Consider the following 17,954-nt stretch of genomic DNA (forward strand, 5'->3'; position numbering starts at 1 on the left):
ATCCAAGATTTTGGAAACACAAGGGAGACTTACTGTCTAGCCAGGCGAAAGTTGCTTCGGAACAAACATTTTGTTTAGCATTATGTTTAGCTTATGGCTAAGAACTTAGAATTATTTTCTTTTTTTACAACAAGAAGTACAAATTGAATTACATTGAGGAAATTTGTTTTATATATGGCCTTGTGGCAATACTTGTCAAGTCGATTTACTTTATCTATATGAAAAAGTTGGTTAATTATTTGCCGATAATGACGGGCTTGGTGGTCTAGTGGCTACCGCTTCTGATTCGTATGCAGAAGGTCATGGGTTCAATCCCTGGCCCGTCCTTTTCATCCTACTTTGTATCTTTCTATCCACTTTTTCTCGCTCTCTCTTCTCTACATATACAACTCATGTATATTCATATGTTCATAGCCATCGCTAGAACCAGAAACGAATTGAAAAAAGTCGTTCCCCTCCCTTCCAACTTCTACTCACAGCACAGTGTATATATAACGCCTATAAGTTATGCAACCAAAGCGTGCTGTGCCGCTTGACCTTATTCACCTTATTCACCACACAATCAATCACGAACACTATAAATATCCCCTATCCATGGATCGCATCACCGACCCAACGGTGACTCCCAGATCTTCCATCCTTTCCGTCTAAAAATACCCCAGTCCGTGCGGGTTGTGGGGACGCAGAGTGCTCTCGGTCTCTAGTAGCAACAACCAGTACACTCTAACATTCCTTTCCCTTTCCAGCTGACTATAAGGACTTGGCCGGCGCCGTTATTGATCAAATATGCATGAGCTGCTAATATTGCACTTTGAGAATAAGTGGAATGTACCAGCCTCTTATTCAGTTGGATCTCAGTGCAATTGGTACCAGTTCAGATCAATCACGGAGGAGCAACCATTGACATGTATAGTCAGAATTGATCGATCGAAATTGATCGAATGAAAAAGTTGGTTAATTATTTGCCGATAAAATGCCAGATTCCCTCAGTCAAAACCATTCCCGTCATGTTATGGCATACTCTCCAGTAGCTAAAATTTGTTGAAATGCAATTATGCCATCCTGGCCAATTAACCCTACTTATTCTCTTATGTCGTTTCCTTAAAAGCGTTGTAATTTTGGCATGCAATGCGTCAAGTTAGTAATTCATTTGTAAATACTCAGAATCGCATCTCTACATAGAGTTACTCATAAATCCTCTTATGCAATTACATCGGTATAAATATCTTGGTAATGACTTAACGTTCTTTCAAGTGGTTCCATGCAAATAACCGTCCACGGCACGTGGACCTATATACATTCTCGATTTCATCCGTAATTCAAAAGAAGTCAATCAACGAATGCCTCCTACTCACCGTCCCATTTAATCCACGGGGAAGCGTCTCCAACTGGCAGAACCGCCAATGATCGCCAATCCATTTCCAGCCGACATGGTTGCTCAAATTTCTTCTTTCTCACTCACTCACAGCACGTCGTCGCCACTGCCACTGCTGTCCGTAATCAACAAATTCTTCGATTTATTTATAAATTGCCTCGTCTGGAGGCAGCGCAGTCACTAACTAGGAACTCGGAGACACGTGGAACCGGACTCGCCGACGATGGTGTGCACGTGGTTCGCACTTTCTCCGACTCAGCCAAACACTGTTTCCGATCGATCCGGTGCACAACTTTTCACCTCGCAAACTGCTGTTGTTTATTCCATGTGATGACGGACGGCAGCTGCGATTCGGCTAGGATTTTCTTCTAATCGAACTAGTCACTCAACGGACAGCACGGCTGGACACTTGTTTTTCTTTTACAATCAGCACGCGTAACAAAATTTTCACCAATCACAAACTCTGCTGACCGACCACATCTGGTGCACGACCTGCGCCAAAATCACGATCTGGGTTGAGTTTCTGGTGGATTTTTTTTTATTTCTTCGCTGAAACTACTATCACGTCTCTGTGCAATCCAAGCTACTGAATCCCCTGTGAAAAATTAAATCGTTAGATATCTGGACCGAGGTACAGTGGCTGGCTTCTGTAGAAAAGTCGGACAAAACCTCAAAAGTGTCAACAATGGATTGAGCGTGGTAATCTACTGAAAACTTACTCTACCGTCATAAAAGCTACAATCAATTACATTTTTTACTATTTAGATGTAATTAGCAACTTAGGAAAAAACACCAAAATTTCCGTATAAATACTTTCTAAAGTTTAAGGTCCAACAAAAAAGTTGGCCAATGTGTTCCCATACAATTTTGTCAAAACTTCCTCCGAGGGACTCTTCTGAAAATATTATTCGTAATCCTTAAGAAATCATTCGTTAATTTGACCACATTGAATGATACATTTCTCCACGGGTTTTGCCAGAAAATCACGAGTGTTTTTTGAAATTTTCCGATTAAGTCTACCCGGAATATATAAAAATTTGCCTTCTTTTATTTTTCTCCATGATACCCAATGAAATTTTTAATGTTTATCAACAATGTATTATTGCTTCACGAGTTCTTAAAACATAGATACTTTTGAGCGTTGATAAAAGTAATAATGCATTGACACTCTTTGGACCTTTCTCGAAAAAAAAAATAATTTGTTTTCATCAATGTCCTTAAATTTTAGTTTTGATATCCAATTTTTTTTTCTGTTCTCAAGATATCTTTAATAAGATATATAGGAACCTATTTGTATTGAAGGAAGAACACTTTTAGTTATTTTTTGAGTAATATTGTAAATTTTACATGTTCCTCTATATGGGTGAAACTTTCAAACCGGTATAACTATTTTCGTCGTGAGAAAATAAGGTCGTATCAAGAACCAACATATTGTTGATAAACGTTAAAAATTTCATTCAAATTGGTGCACTGGTTTCTGTGATATGACAATTCAAAAATTGGGTAAGGTACACCGGGGCAAGTTGAAACGGGTGGGGCAAGATGAAACAGCGGGTTAACATGATGTTTTCCAATGATAATAAACAGTTTGATCCCCATAACGCATAGTTTTTTATTCAAACAATCTTTTAACGAAGGATAAATTACCAAATTGTATTGAAATCTGTTTCAAAACTTCGTGTTTCATCTTGCCCCACACGTTTCAACTTGCCCCGGTGTACCTTATCTTAAAAATAGTGTTTTATCAGAATGGTTCTAGGTTCGCCTAGTAATAACCAACCAAACTCAATTTTGTATCAATGATGTACATATAATAGGTTGACAAACAGTCAAAATTTGAGATGTTTTGATACACTCTATGAAAAGTTACAGCATTGAGCTTATTGAACTTTTTTTGTGCGAAAAAAAAATTTGGCCACCCCCTGTATATGGGTTGAACGATACAAGTATTTACCCCCTGAGGAACACACAAATGCCGTGTCGAAACGTCGGTCAAATAAAGAACGTCATTTGATCAATTATTGACTGCGTAGCTAAACATAGTTAATAGTGACAGGTTGAATTTGAAACTGTTGACGAGTTTCTTATGAAATTCAGAGGAGTTTTCTTGAACATTGTCTAATACATTTACTTAGTATGTTTTTGGAATATGTAGTCACAAGAGTTTCCTGAGTAAGTTCATTCAAACCAATCTTTATAGCACTTGTTGGAAGTATTGCTAGATGAACAACTTTTGGTAACACCTCCGTTTATGAGTAATTTGTACCTACAAATTGTAGAGGTTTTGGAAGAGATTTCTGATAGAATTATTGACTACCTACATGCTTTCGTTTTATGAATAAACTTAAAAGAAAACTTGTTCAGGATCTGTTCCAAAAGCCATTGGCGTAGCCAGAGGGGAGCCAGGGGTGGGGGTTTGGCGTAGCCCCCTCCCACTGGCCACCACATTTTTTTTAAATTCAAGCCATCTCAAGATTATCAATAATTAAGAGTTCAAAAAAAAAAAAGTCATTAAGAAATAATCCATTCGAATAATTTAGGATTTTATCCACAAATATCAAACTTGGTTTCCACAAAAAACATAAGAAATTTCGCCAAGTATATCTCCAAGAGTACCACTTCAATTTTATCACAGAATTTTAAACCTCATAACAAGCTTATTCAATGAATACAAAAACAATACGTCAAATTTTCCGTATATGCCAGAACCAATTCCGGTTGGGAAAGAGAAGGACTCTCTAAAACCATATGCTGCTATCGAGTGTAATTGCTAGCAATTCAAAAATTTTCACTAGGCACTTTCTAACTATTTTTTTTACTTGAGTTACAAAAATAACACCCCTCCAATTTTTTGATATGTTTTATAACAACATTTCTTCTTTTGAATGCGGACAAAAGATATTTTTAATGTTTGCCCCAATCGATCATATCACCTTTTCATAAATTTAAGATTTTTTAGGGAAAACACCTGTAACTATTGAACTAAAAGAGATAAAGACCATTTCGGAGACCGCACGGAACGACGCGTCTTCGAATGCTCTACAAGTGCTTATTGGGCGACTTCGATGAAAAATCTAAACTGAAAAGTTAACGCCAGAAAAGCGATTTTTTTTTTGAACCACCTTAAGCTTATTCAGAAAAATACCTCTAGATCGGTCAATTTTAAAGCTACATAAAAAGTGTATTCAGCAAACTTGCTAAAAATTAATAGATCTGCAACTTTTCCGGAAAATGTATATAGTTATTCTTGCAAATAAAAAAGTTTGGTTACCAATTTCTTTGGAAATATGGACCACCTTAATTTTCATGCATATTTTAAAGAGGGCCTTATTATTAGGGACAATTTTGTAGAAGACCATATTTACCTAAAACTCATTTGAAGGCGTTGAATGCATCTTTCCTCGTAAATCTGGTTCGTGGACCATTGTGCAATGTGGTCTGAACCTTTTTTCTTGCTAACCGTTACATCATGTTACAAAAACGCCGCGGTTTGATGGATCAACTTTACATTTCACCACTTTCGGCGAGTCCCAAATATGGCCTGAGACAAGTTTCTTGTTAACTATTCATCAGGTTACCTAAAGAACCGCGATTTGATGTGTTGTAAGCATAGTTTTGGTTCACTTTTATATCTGGTCACCTATTGCGGGACACCCAGAACCGGCTCCAGAACACTACCGGACTAAGCATATTTTCATGATAACCATTAATCAGGTTTTCGGAAAATCCGAAATTGAAGTGTCGGATGCACGAGTTTGGTTCATTTGGTTCTTTTGCCACTCCCGGCGGAATACCCGGAACCGGTTCCAGAACGCTATCGGTTCAGATATAGTCGGAGACTATATATGTCACAATAGATCTAAAAACTGGTCGCAGTGACTTATATACCCAGCAAGGGGTATTTATCCGGAACCAGGCTTGAAAAGCGTCAACACGGGTCGTCACGCGAATTTTACAAAAGTGCCTCTCTCAATATCATCGAATCGAGAGCCAATGACCAAGAGAGGCTAACAATATTCGCTCATTTTTCGGTCATGATGGAGCGTGACATGGTTGTGAACAAGGCAATTACTACAACATTCATGGATTTTATCATTGTTTAAATCCTTCAAAGCATAAATGTATATCCTCTCTATCTGTTAAATACAACGGCTAGCCTAAATTTGCTTGGACCAGGCGAAAATTTTAATTTCAAAACAATATAAAAATTTCCGTCATGACGCTTGATCATTGCAAAATGACATGACGACGTACGTGAATGCTCGTTTTGTCTTGTGACGATGAAAATGCCTACTTGTTCATCGTCATGGGAAGCTCACGACCAATAACAGCGCTGTCCGCAACACTTAAATGGCCAAAACTCCGGAACGGCTTGACCAATCCGTACCATTTTCAATAGGAAACAAAGGAACCAGATTCTGCGTCGAATGAACCGTCGGTCATTAAAATAATTTAGGTTTACTGTCAAAATGTGATGGTAGTTTATTTTGACCACAGACATACATTCACACACACACACACACTTACATACACACAGACGTCACCTCAATTCGTCGAGCTGAATTGATTGATATATGTGACTCGACCCTCCAGGCCTTCTATCGAATAGTCGTTTTTGGAGTGAAGATATAGCCTTTCCAGTACACTTAGTGTACGAGAAAGGCAAAACCAATGGCAGTTGTGATCTTCTAAAAATCTTCATTATCAACTGAATGAGACCTGAATCATTTGAATAACAAGTGAATCAGACCTGAATTATTGGAATATCAAGTGAATCAGGGCTCAATCACTTGAATATTAAGTGAGTCAGACCTGAATCACTTGAATATCATGAATATCAACTGAATCAGACCTGAATCACTTGAATATTAAGTGAGTCAGACCTATATCACTTGGATTAAAATGACTCAGACCTAAATCATTAAAACATGAAATGTATCAGACTGAATCACTTGAAAATGAAGTGAATGGAACCTGAATCACTTGAATATGGAGTGAATCAGTGAGTGAACCTGACTCAATTGAACACGAAGTGAACCCGACCTGAATCCCTTGAATATCAAGTGAGTCAGACCTAAATCACTAGGATTAAAATGACACAGACCTGAATCACTTCAACATGAAGTGAATCCGACCTGAATCACTTGAATATGATGTGAATAGAACCTGAAGTGAATCAGACATTAACTTCTTAACCCGGGAGCGGTCGCGTCGTGTACTGAGTACACGCAACATGAAAAATGCACGCATGTGGTACACAGCGTGAGCGCGGCATCGCTGCAGGTAGTCAAAGACACGACTGCTCGAGGGTTAAATATGAAGTGAATCATACCTGAATCACTTGAACATGAATTGAATCAGACCTGAACCTATTGCATATAAAGTGAATTCGACCCGAATCATTTGAACATGAAGTGAATCAAACCTGAACCTATTGAATATGAAGTGAATCAGACCTGAATCACTTGCACATCAAGTGAATCCGGCCTCAATCTTTTGGATTAAAATGTTTCATACCTCAATGAATTGAACATGAAGTGAATTAGACCTAAACCGCTTCAATATGAAGTGAATCAGAACTAAATCACTTGAATATGAAGATTATCAGACTTGATTCACTTGATGGAATGGTGATCTAATAAAATAGAAGATTCAAACTGTAAACCCGTTGTTTTGAAACTGTAATTTTGGTTTGAAATAATTACACATGATAGTTATTTCTACTAATCAGCATAGTGATGAAAATTTGGTTATTTTTAACTAACATGGTAGTTGTTTTATACCAAACCATTAGTTGATTTTACTAAACATTAGTTTGTTTACTTTGGACATGGTCTGTAGAAAAAAAATGGAATATTAGTTGAATTCAATCGGCATAACGGTTTGAGTTGAACTAATATATTGTTTGTAGATATAACATCTGAAATATCGGTTTAAATCAAACAAACTATCAATTTGATAAATTTCTCAGTCTCTCGTTACTTCTCTACTGTTAATAGACAAATGTCTTTCTTTGTCAATTGTCTGCTCCAGCACAACCATCCGCCATTACTTCTTTTCGTAATTAATAAATCATCAGTGCAATTGTATCAGTGCATTTTTTTACATATTTATTTGTTTATTATCAAGTGCCAACGCTTTGCGGTCATTCCTCATCACAAGTAAATATCATTCATTTCGAATCGTGTCAATTGCATTGCAGGACGGTGCGCATTTTTGGGTAACAGATCGATTCGCAAGCTCAGGATCGTCCATCATCTGCGATCAAAGAAATTCACTCCGCCTCGGCAGAACACCACTTGGTGTTCTAATGCTTGGTTATCAATTTTATCGAGTACTATCAGGATTCGTATGGATTATCCCTTCCGGAGACGATATTTCTACAACGGAATTTTGGAAGTCAGCCGTGGCGCAGCTGGATTAGTGAAAGTGATCGCCAATGAACAGTGAACATTCCTTGTACGACAGAAAGAAAAATAAAGTGTGACGTATTCCACGAATTAAAACAAGAATGAATAAAGTGCTACAACATGTCGGAAATTCTTTAGCGTTGTTATTTGAAATAAGCGTAAAAAAATAATGGGAATCTAATGGGGCCCAGTGAGCAAAGTGAAAACACAAATTGTTCGGTAATAACAACAAATTATACCCGTTCAAAGTGAACTGTATATCAGTAGTTTCAAACGACATACTTTGGTTTGAAATATCTAATTTTGGCAGTGCTTTCAAACGGATGTTTGAAGAAATTACTCGTAAATAGAAAAACGCATCAACACATATTTCAGTTTGTTTCAACTAACCAGGGTAGTAAAATCAAACTAATATGCCGTTTGTGCCAAATTTAACCTGGAAATCCGGTTGAATTGAACCAAAATTTGTTTGTATTTACTAATCTTTTTTCTCCGTGTAGTAGAAATTATGGAATTAACAGCATCCCCACAGTTGTAACGGGAAGGAGTATATCTTAGTAGGGTGGGGTATGATGTGGATTTAGGAGCCACCACTGGTAGGTGATATGATCCACTAATTATCAAGGAATTGGCATCCCTATCCCACCAATGCAATGTTTTCGTAGCCAGCATAACAGCGGCTCAAGCGTAGGGCTCAAGCTGACAACCTATCTTTCAACACAGCAGCATAATTTTAATGCTGGGTAAGAAAACAAGAAGACCATAACAGTCCCCTGCTAATTATATGAAAATACGCGTCGCGGTCTTCATCACAATTAAGATTTGCTTGATCGCGATGACCACCGCACACAACACTAACAGTAATACACATACGCCAATGGTCGTTCAATATCAAACACGTCAGCGCATTGATCGTTTACTTAACCTTCACGTACCCGACCCCCGAAAACTCATTTTCAAAATGCTGGCATTTCATCAATTTTATCAATTTTTTTTTTGAAGTCGCCCTCAATCGATCATAAATTGGTTCTAGTTTATTATACTCAAGTGGCCATGTAATGTCCGGAACCATTCCGCAGATATTCCGTATTCTACTGGGGTCAGGAGGTGATGGAGGGGTCGGTTTTGCCAAATGGCTAAAAGTAATTATTTTGTGTATTATATATTGTGTTTGAGTGGCCCGCGCGGAACCTGTTCCAGGTATTTCGGAGCGCCCACATCAGTTGATACCAGAGCGTTAATGATTAATCACAATTTTAATCATGATTAATGATTAAAAATAGTGATTAATCAAAAGTTCCAAACAGTGAACTTTTTGACACTTTTATTTTAATCACATAAACTAGGCATCATGTTGATACATACTTCAGTTATTTTTTTCTGCCCCATTCTCTTGAAATCATGAAGATTGATACGTTACTCGGCATGTATTGGTTGCAAATCAGAAATGTCCCTGATGAAACCGACGTGGAACCTATGCTAGATGTTCCGGGGTAACCATATTAGTTGATACAAACTTTGTTCAATCTATCGTTCCTGATTCAGTAATTCGAAATCTTGAAGATTGATATGTCCCACGGCATGTTCAGGTTGAAAACCAGAAGTGTCCCCAATGCGGCCCCAAAATCGATGGTTCAAACACAAAAACAAACGAAATAATCACTTTTTAGCCATTTTAGCAACCCCCTGACCCCAGTACAATCCGGAATATCCGTGGTCACTCGAATATAATAAACTAGCATGATCGAATGAGGGTGACTTAAAAAAATGCCAGCATTTTGAAAATGAGTTGTCGGGGGTCAGGACGTGAAGGTTAACCGAGAAAACCGACTTATCCAAGAGAATCGTCACGCGATTCTGATCAGTAACCTGATGAACAATTAGCAATGAAATAGTCTCAGACCGTGTTTGGGACAACCGGTACTGTAATGGAATCGGTTACGGGTGTCCCACTGGAAGTGGGCAAATCTAACAGTGTATTAATCCTTTGCATTTGATAACCTAAATAACGCTTAGCATGAAACTATGCGTAGATCAAGTTTAAAACTACCGGTAGTATTCCGAAATCGAGCCTGTGTGACCCACCGAGAATGGCCAAATATAAAGTAAACCAAACCATTGCGTGGGACACATCAAACCGTGACTTATTTGATTATCTAACTTTTTTGATAACCTAATGAAAACAAGCTCAGACTGAATTAGAGACTACCGGTGGTGTTGCAGAAGCAGCGTTTGGTCCTTCGCCGGAATTACGAAAGGCTGATATTTTCAGCTTTGCCTACACGTTGAAAATAAGTGCCATCAATAAGTTTCCCAATTGATGATGACTTCGATAGTATCTTGCTTTTCTAAATAAAATATTCAGGAACATTTCGACTTGCGTCGACGGAAAGATCATGAGTGCATATTCGACGAGGAAAGCACTGTCACCCCAATTATTCCACTGGAATAATCTGTTTTTTTTAATTACTATCATGCAAAACTTAGTTTTAAACTTCCTTGGCTAACGTGTGTTGCATAATGCAACTCAAATGAGTTGCGTTATGAATATTATGCAACTATTTTTAATTATGCAACTCATTTCAGTTGCATTAATAATTCCTCAGGGAATATTCCCGGCAGCTTACTTGGAAATTGTTTTGCAATTTATTCTTTTAGAAATCTCTCAGAAATTCCTTTGAATTTGGCAAATTTCTTTGGCAATTTCTTTAGGAATTCATTTGGTAATATGTCTGGAATTTGATACTGAACACCTTTTACGCATCCTTTGAAAATTTCATCGGAAATTACTTTGAAAATATCTTTGGCAATTCCACTAGCAGTTTATTTGTTTTTTTTTTTTACTTTATTAGCAAATCCTTTGAAATGTTTTCTAGGGAGTTTCCTTGCCAATTTTTTAGTAGTCTTTCAAGCAATGTTTTGTTGATGTCAACAATTATATTGATAATTGCTTTTTAAAATTTTCTAATTTCTCTTCAGGCAATTCCTTTGGGAATTCTTTTAGTCAAGCCTTTGGTGGTTCATTCGACATTGACTCTGCGAACTTCCTCACAATGTATTCGACAAGTCATTCTTCGTTGATTTTTTGGATTTCCATTGTCCATGCTATCGCTTCTAAAATTCAAATAGAAATTCTTTAGACAATTTCTTCTAGATTTCTTCAGTAATTATGTAAGGAATTCCTGTAGCAGATGATTTCGGAACACCTTGGGCATTTCCGATGTTACTTGCATTGACCATTTATTTGGGAATTTTATCAGCAAATCCTTCGGAAATTTTGGAAACTTCTAATATTACTTTAGGAACTTCTTCGGTAATTCCTTTGGAAATTAATTGAGCAATTTTTCTAGATTTCCTTCGGGAATTTCTTTGAAAAAAATCTCTGGCGGTTCTTTAAAAATTCTGTCACTGCAATCACTTTTGGAATTCTTTTTGAATTTGCTTTCGGAAAATTCTTTGAGAATTTCTTCGAAGTTTGTTTGTGAATGTTTGTGGAAATTTTTATAGAATATATTTTGGAAATTTATTTTGAGATTGCATTTGGCCAATTTCTTGAAAAAGTCTTACTATTTTCATCAGGAATTCCTCTGGTAGTTCTTATATGAATTCTTTTGGAAACTACTTTGAAAGCTCTAAGGTAATTTTGATGGATTTTTTTCCGGCAACTTCTTTGGGTTTATCTGTAATTTATCCGTGAATTTCATAGGATTTTCTTTAAGCAAATCCAGTTGATAATTTCTGAATTTCCAGTTCAGCAATTTTCGGAAGCAATAAATTTAAATACAATTGAATCATAAAGAATTACAAAAGTAATCACGATAAAATTTTCTGAGAAATTTGCAAAATAACTGAAAAAGAAATTACTAAAATAATTATAGCCATTGAAATATAGAAAAAAAAAATCCAAAGGAAATGTTGATTCCATTCCCAAGAAACGTAACTAGCTGAATATCAGTTTCTTAAACTAAAGTTTGCTTATGAGTGGTTTGTTCCTCTTCTATAAAGCTAAAATGTTTGTTGGGTTCCAATGGAACCACCGTAGAAATTTTCAAAAAAAAAAAAACACCATGCCGAAAGAACACTCAAAGTAATGGCCATATTGCGGTTAGCAAATACGGAGCTGTGTGTTCTCGAATCCCGTCAGAACGCGATTCTTTTTCCACAAATTAATCTCTCATTTTGTCAATTAGCAACATTCTGTGCCTTCTAATTAATTACAAGTTTTTCCTATAAGATTTCACTAAAGATTTCTCCAGTAATACCTTCTAGAATTTCTCTGGAAATTCCAACTATTCCCAAAATTCGTTTAGGGATTCCTCTAAAGATATCTGTTGGAATTCCTTCAGCCAGAATTCCTTGAAGAAGGCCAAAAAGAGTTCCAGGTGTAATACAATGATTAATTTCTAGAGTAATCCATGAATTCCTGGATGAGTCTTTAGAAAAATCCCTGGAAGAATCAAAGGCATTTCTGGAAGTATCCTAGGAAAACTGGCTAGAAGAATCCCGGCAAGAATTCCAGAAGAAATCTCTAGAGGGATTCCTGCAGGTATCACAGTAAGAATTTCAATGGAGGAGACGTAGGAGGCATTCCTGAAACATTAGAAGCAGCAGGAATCACTTATGGAATCTTAGAGGAGTTCCTGGAGAAATCCAACAAGAAATATCAGGAGAAATCCCTGATTTTTTTTCAAGATTTCCAGAAGGACACACCGAAGGTACTTCTGCAAGACTCAATTGTCTTGAATAATCCCAGCAAGTTTTTGAAGGAATCCCTAAAGAAATTCTTAGTAGAATATGTTGAAGAATTCTGGGAGGTATTACAGTATGAATGACTGGAGGAGTCCTAGGAGGAATTGCTGGAAGAACCACAGCAGGAATAGCTTGAGAAATCCAGCTGCAATTTCTGGATGAAGGCCAAGAGGAGTTCATGTAGGAATCCCATGAGATGTTTATGAGAGAATCCGTGGACAAAATACCTTGGATAAAAAAACCTGGAGGAATCACCGGAGAGTTTCTGAAGATATCACTGGAAAAACTTTAGGAGGTATTCTTAGAAAGATTCTGGGATGTATCACTGTAGAAACCTCAGCTGAAATCATAGAAGAAATTTCTAGAGAAACCCCATCAGGAATGCCGGGATGAATCCAAAGAGAAATCCTTGGAATACCCAAAGAAGTCCCTGCATTCTGGTATTCTGGAAGAATCTATAGAGAAGGCCATGAAGGAATCGCAGGAGGATTTTCTGAAAGAATCTCAGGAAGAATTCCAGCCATAATGCTAGGATAAATTCGTATAGAAATCACTAGGAAGAATTTCTGGAGGAATTGATAGAAGAATCACATGAGGAGTTGTTTTAGATTTTTTTGGAGGAAGGCCAAAAAGAGTTTCTGCAGGAATTCTATGAAGATTTTCTGGAGAAATCTTTGGATAAAACCTGTGGAGGAATTCCTAGATGATTCCTTGGAGAAATCCCTGGTGGAGAAGCCAAAGATATTTCTGCAAGAATTCCAGGAAGATTGCCTGGAAAGGTCTCAGCAAAAAAGCCAGGAGAAAGCTCTAGAAGAATCCGAAGCATAATTTCCGAAGTACCACAATTAGAATTTTTGGAGGAAGAATAGCAGGAAGAACCACATGAACTGCTAGAACAGTTACCGCTGGAATATCTGGAGGAATTCTTAGAATTCCGGGAGCTATCATAGAAGTAATTTCTTGAGAAATCCTAGATTCAGCAATGCCAGGGGCATCTTAAGAGAAGATCCTCTAACAATTGCCAGGAGGAATACCAACAGTTCTCCTTGAAGGAATCGGCAGAAGTATCCTGATGGAATCGCAGGAGAAATTTCTGAAGGAATCTCAGGAAGATTTTCCGAAAGTATTGCAGCAAGTAAGTATACCTGGAGAAATCCCTAGACGTATTTCTGTAGGAGTCCTAATGGGAATTGCTTGAAGAATTCCAGCTGAAATTCATGGAGAATGGTCAATAGAAATTCTTGGGGAAATCCCCTGTGGAATTTCTGGAAGAACTTCTGTAGAAAGTCCTGAATATATCCGTGAAGAAATGTATGGAAGCATCAAAGAAGGTATTTTATAGGAAAATCTCAGGGAGATCTTCCTGAAGAATTTCCGGAAGAACTTTCCTAGTAGAATTCCAGAAGGTACCACAGTGAGAATTAGTAGAGGAGGAGTGACATTGCTGGAAGAATCGCAGCAGGAGTTGCTTGAGGAACCCTAGCCACAATTCCCGGAGGAAGGCCAATATAAGCGCCTGAAGGAATTCCATGAGAAATTTCAGGAAAAATCTCTGAATGAATTCTCTGAAAGAATTCGTGGAAGAACCAGCAGAGGAACTTCCAAAAGGATTCCAGGAAGATTGCTTGAATACTTCCAGCAGAAATTCCTGAAGGAAATTCCAATTGAATCTTTTAGAGGAATCCCTAGAAAAAATCCGAGAAGAATCATAGTAAGAATTTCCAAAGAAATCCTAGCAGAATTTGCTGGATCAATCTCTGCGGAAATTTCTGGTAAGTCCAACCCCATCATGACCGCCTGGAGTATCCTAAGGGATGTTTATTGAAGCAATATCGGGAGGAATCCATAAAGGAAGGCTAGAGAAATCACTGTATGAATAGATAGAGGTATTTCTGGAGGAAGCTATGTAGAAGTCTATTGATTGTTCTTACCAATATCCAAAACATGCAACAGTCGTACATATAAGTAATTGCGGATGTGTTTAAGTTTTGTTCAAATGTGCCATTAATAAATATTAGAATTATTGTGTGAAGTTCTAAATTTTAGGTGACTGTCGAGGAAAAATTCTAGGGGGTGCCGAATATGTTCTAGGGGGTGCCAGGCACCCCTGGAACCCGCCCTAGCTACGACAATGATTATTTTAGAGTTTAAGTATAGCCTTCAGTACATCTTTGTTCCACTGAATGTAATATTGTAAAATAATACAATACAATGTATCTGATATCATAAACATCTTGAAACCGAACAAATTTGAAAACTGCAATCTCTGAGATTTTGTCCGACTTTTCACCACTGTGTGCGCATTCTGGGTGGGTGGCAGTCGCCGCCGTAAGCCCTCCTGAATAAGAGATTGAAATTTTGCCAAACGCTTGCACGCGATCTAAATTGAATTACGATTCTGCTCTAGCTTTCGTTACACTTTTTTTTCGGTGCTTTCGATCCGGCTTGCTTTCTCACCGCGCGTTGACCGTCCAACGATGATAGGTGGGTTGTTTTACGAGCGCTTTAGCTCAACTGGAGCTGCACTGTTGCTTCTTTATGGCTTACGGAGCACTACCGCCAGCGCGTCGAACTGCCGCCGCTGCCGCGGTGTATTGGACACTAACCTAAAACTGCGGCACTTTCGGACGAGTTATTCCCCAAGCAGTGCACGTACACGGTGTAGCACCCGGTTGCTGCCGGTGTTGCACGTGTCACAACTCTTGCAGAACTTGTTACACACAGCTACCTCGTGTCTTCACGTGACGGGTGGGCCCTTTTGAAGGAGAAGTTTATAGGTGGTTTGCCGGTGAAGTTTTTTCTTTCTTTTTTATCCTGAAATGAGACGAAAGGAAAATCAAGCGATAAAAACAACGTTTCAACGGGCGATGGGAAAACACGTAAAATTAAGTTGAAGCTTCCTGTTTGGCATTCACGGTTGCGACGGAGTGAAAACGTGGTCTAAGGTAAATATAGTGCAGGGGGTTGCAACCGCCATGAGGAGTGATTTTCTGGTTAACGGGTCAGGCGATGCACGTGTTTCACTCATGGGAAACTGTTGTTTTAAACTGCAGTTAGTTATGATCAAAGTTTAGAATAGCAATAGATTCGGTGTTGGTGGCTCAGAACTGAAGTTTTGCCTCGCTTTTACTGTTGGCCTGTGATTGTCACGGCGTTTTGCCTTAGGACTCATATGCTTGTGTAATAATAGTAATAAAAAGCTAAACCATCCAGGATTTTATCGATATGATAATTCTCGAGTCTTTCTTTAGCATAAAGTATTTTTGTGCGTTGCACACTATATAGTATTTGCGCAATATGATCAGACACACAACTAAAATGTAGATTTACTCATAGAGCACTACGCTGAAAAGCAGGCTGTGCTCCAGTTACAACGTTACGCCAAGAAGAAGAAAACAAAAAAAAAATAAACACAAGTACCTCCAGGTGTAAACCACATCAAACAAACAAACTCGTTGTAAAGCAACCCAAGTAACAATGATAGCTGAATAACAGCTTATTCAGCCAGAAATTTTAAAATCAAGCTTAAGAGCAGTTTATTCAGCCGTTGTACAGCAACAATGTCTGTTGGGAATGGATCAACACCCAATGTAGCTGCAATTATTTATTTGCCTTACAGTAATTCAATACCATTGGCGCGTATTAGTATTTCTCGCACACGCGTTCGATGAGAGTCTCGTTAGAGGACTCGATAGAAGGCACACCGTCTTTCATCTTGTAGCTATACTCTACTGGGAAAAAACACACCAGAAGGGAATTCCATCGGTATAGCATTCGATTGCATGTCGCGTCGATAAAGTTCTGAAGACACAATCAACAAATGTCAATCTACCTTGCCGGGCGAACAAGACACACGCAAACAAAAAGGGGGAAACTTGTTGAAATGGAATGTAATTTCAATTACGTCCTCCTATAACTTCGTCGAATTAGGTTGTTCACAACGTTTGCACTACTGGATAGAACTGGATACAGTCAGTCATGGTGGCCACAATCCGCTGCTGCTTCACAGAGGATCCCATGGAAAAGAAAAATGGGATAAGTTGGAATTGGACAGATTGAATTTGGTTGTTCCATTTCGTTATTTCTGTGCTTTCTTCGAAAGAAGAGAAAATGGATTTTTGTGAAAACTATTAGTTGCTGTTTTATATACTTATTTTCCACTGGGGGATACACATTTCTCATCCCGAATTGGTTCAACAGATATTCCGCGGAGAAAAATGTTCTGAAATCATCATTTGAATTATGGCGAGCAATTTGTCGAAAACTGCTCAGAATAAAGGAACGGTCACATTCTGGATTCGCTGTAGATTGCAGTAAGCTGATGGTTTGTTCTTCGCCGATACACTTCATCATTATGAAGAACTCCGAAGATCGCCCTTAGCTCGCGCCACTCGAGAGCTACGAGTGCTTGTAGTTTCTCCTCGAAAATGCTCCATGTCTGTAATCCCCAGAGGGCTGACGGTCTTATTAGCGTTTAGTACATGGTACATTTGGTGTGGAGGTAAATCTTTTATGACCACATTTTTTGTGAAGCCCATGCACTGATTGACACGCGACACGAAACACGAAACAGAGACTAAATGGAATGCCATTACTACACTCTGTTCCATAACTATAGATCCAACTAATATTTATTTGCTACTTATTCAAAGTGCAACTGATTATTTTATGCACTACGCCATTATGATTACCCATGTGCCTTACACATACTACCATGTAATTTTATTCATGCACATGTGTGCATACAGATTAATTAAAAAAACTGAAATCCCTTTGTTTCATGACTATAGAACCAATACATGTAAGTCATTTATTGTGCCTAATCATCGCATTGTTTTAGGTTCTATGCTCAGGTTTGGACGGCGTTGGACGTATTGTTACGTGTAAACTTCAATTTATAATATGCCGTGTGCAAAATATATATCTGAAGTTGAAATAAGAAAGATTTTGTCACATCAAGATAGATGTTTAACAGTTCGTGAAACTTCTCGTCGTGTAAGCAGATTTCATCGTGCCGTTGTAATTTTCTTTCAAGTTTCAATTCAATACGGCAGAAAGAAAACACGAGGAATCTGTCTAATCGTACAAAACGGAATTAGGATCGCAATCAACTCGCTAAAAAGTTTGAAAGAACTAGGTAGCACAAGACGTCTCGCATTTGGCAATTTATAAAGTCCTGAAAGAATGTCCACACGATCAAAGTGAGAAAAAAGGAATGAGCTTAAGGTGAATATATAACGAAGCCACACCTCGAATTTTCAAGAGCACAAATCTGATGAACCGAATGTCGGTTTGCGCTGAAAAGTTGATCGATTGATTACCCACTGGTGGTGACCAAACGATCAACTTTTCAGCGAAAACCAACATTCGGTTCTTTAGATTTGTGCTCTTGAAAATTCTAGGTGTGGCTTCGTTATATA

The 17,954-nt window shown here is 38.0% G+C and overlaps 1 protein-coding gene across 9 annotated transcripts in view; it reads right to left on the minus strand.

Annotated features, from left to right (window-relative positions):
• Positions 1–17,954, minus strand: part of LOC109410186 (metabotropic glycine receptor) — a 347,855-nt gene that overhangs the window by 259,488 nt on the left and 70,413 nt on the right. For 7 of the 9 annotated variants that reach the window (XM_062850543.1, XM_062850544.1, XM_062850542.1 and 4 more), the window contains exons 2-3: positions 14,952–15,348; positions 1,356–1,970 (exon numbers count right to left, since the gene is read on the minus strand). The gene's annotated coding sequence lies outside the window, so the exon portion shown is untranslated. The remainder of the gene's footprint in view (positions 1–1,355; positions 1,971–14,951; positions 15,349–17,954) is intronic. The other 2 variants (XM_062850540.1, XM_062850541.1) reach the window with 2 other exon arrangements.

This window comes from Aedes albopictus, chromosome 2 (genome assembly GCF_035046485.1).
Source record: "Aedes albopictus strain Foshan chromosome 2, AalbF5, whole genome shotgun sequence".
Taxonomy (NCBI): Eukaryota; Metazoa; Arthropoda; class Insecta; order Diptera; family Culicidae; genus Aedes; species Aedes albopictus.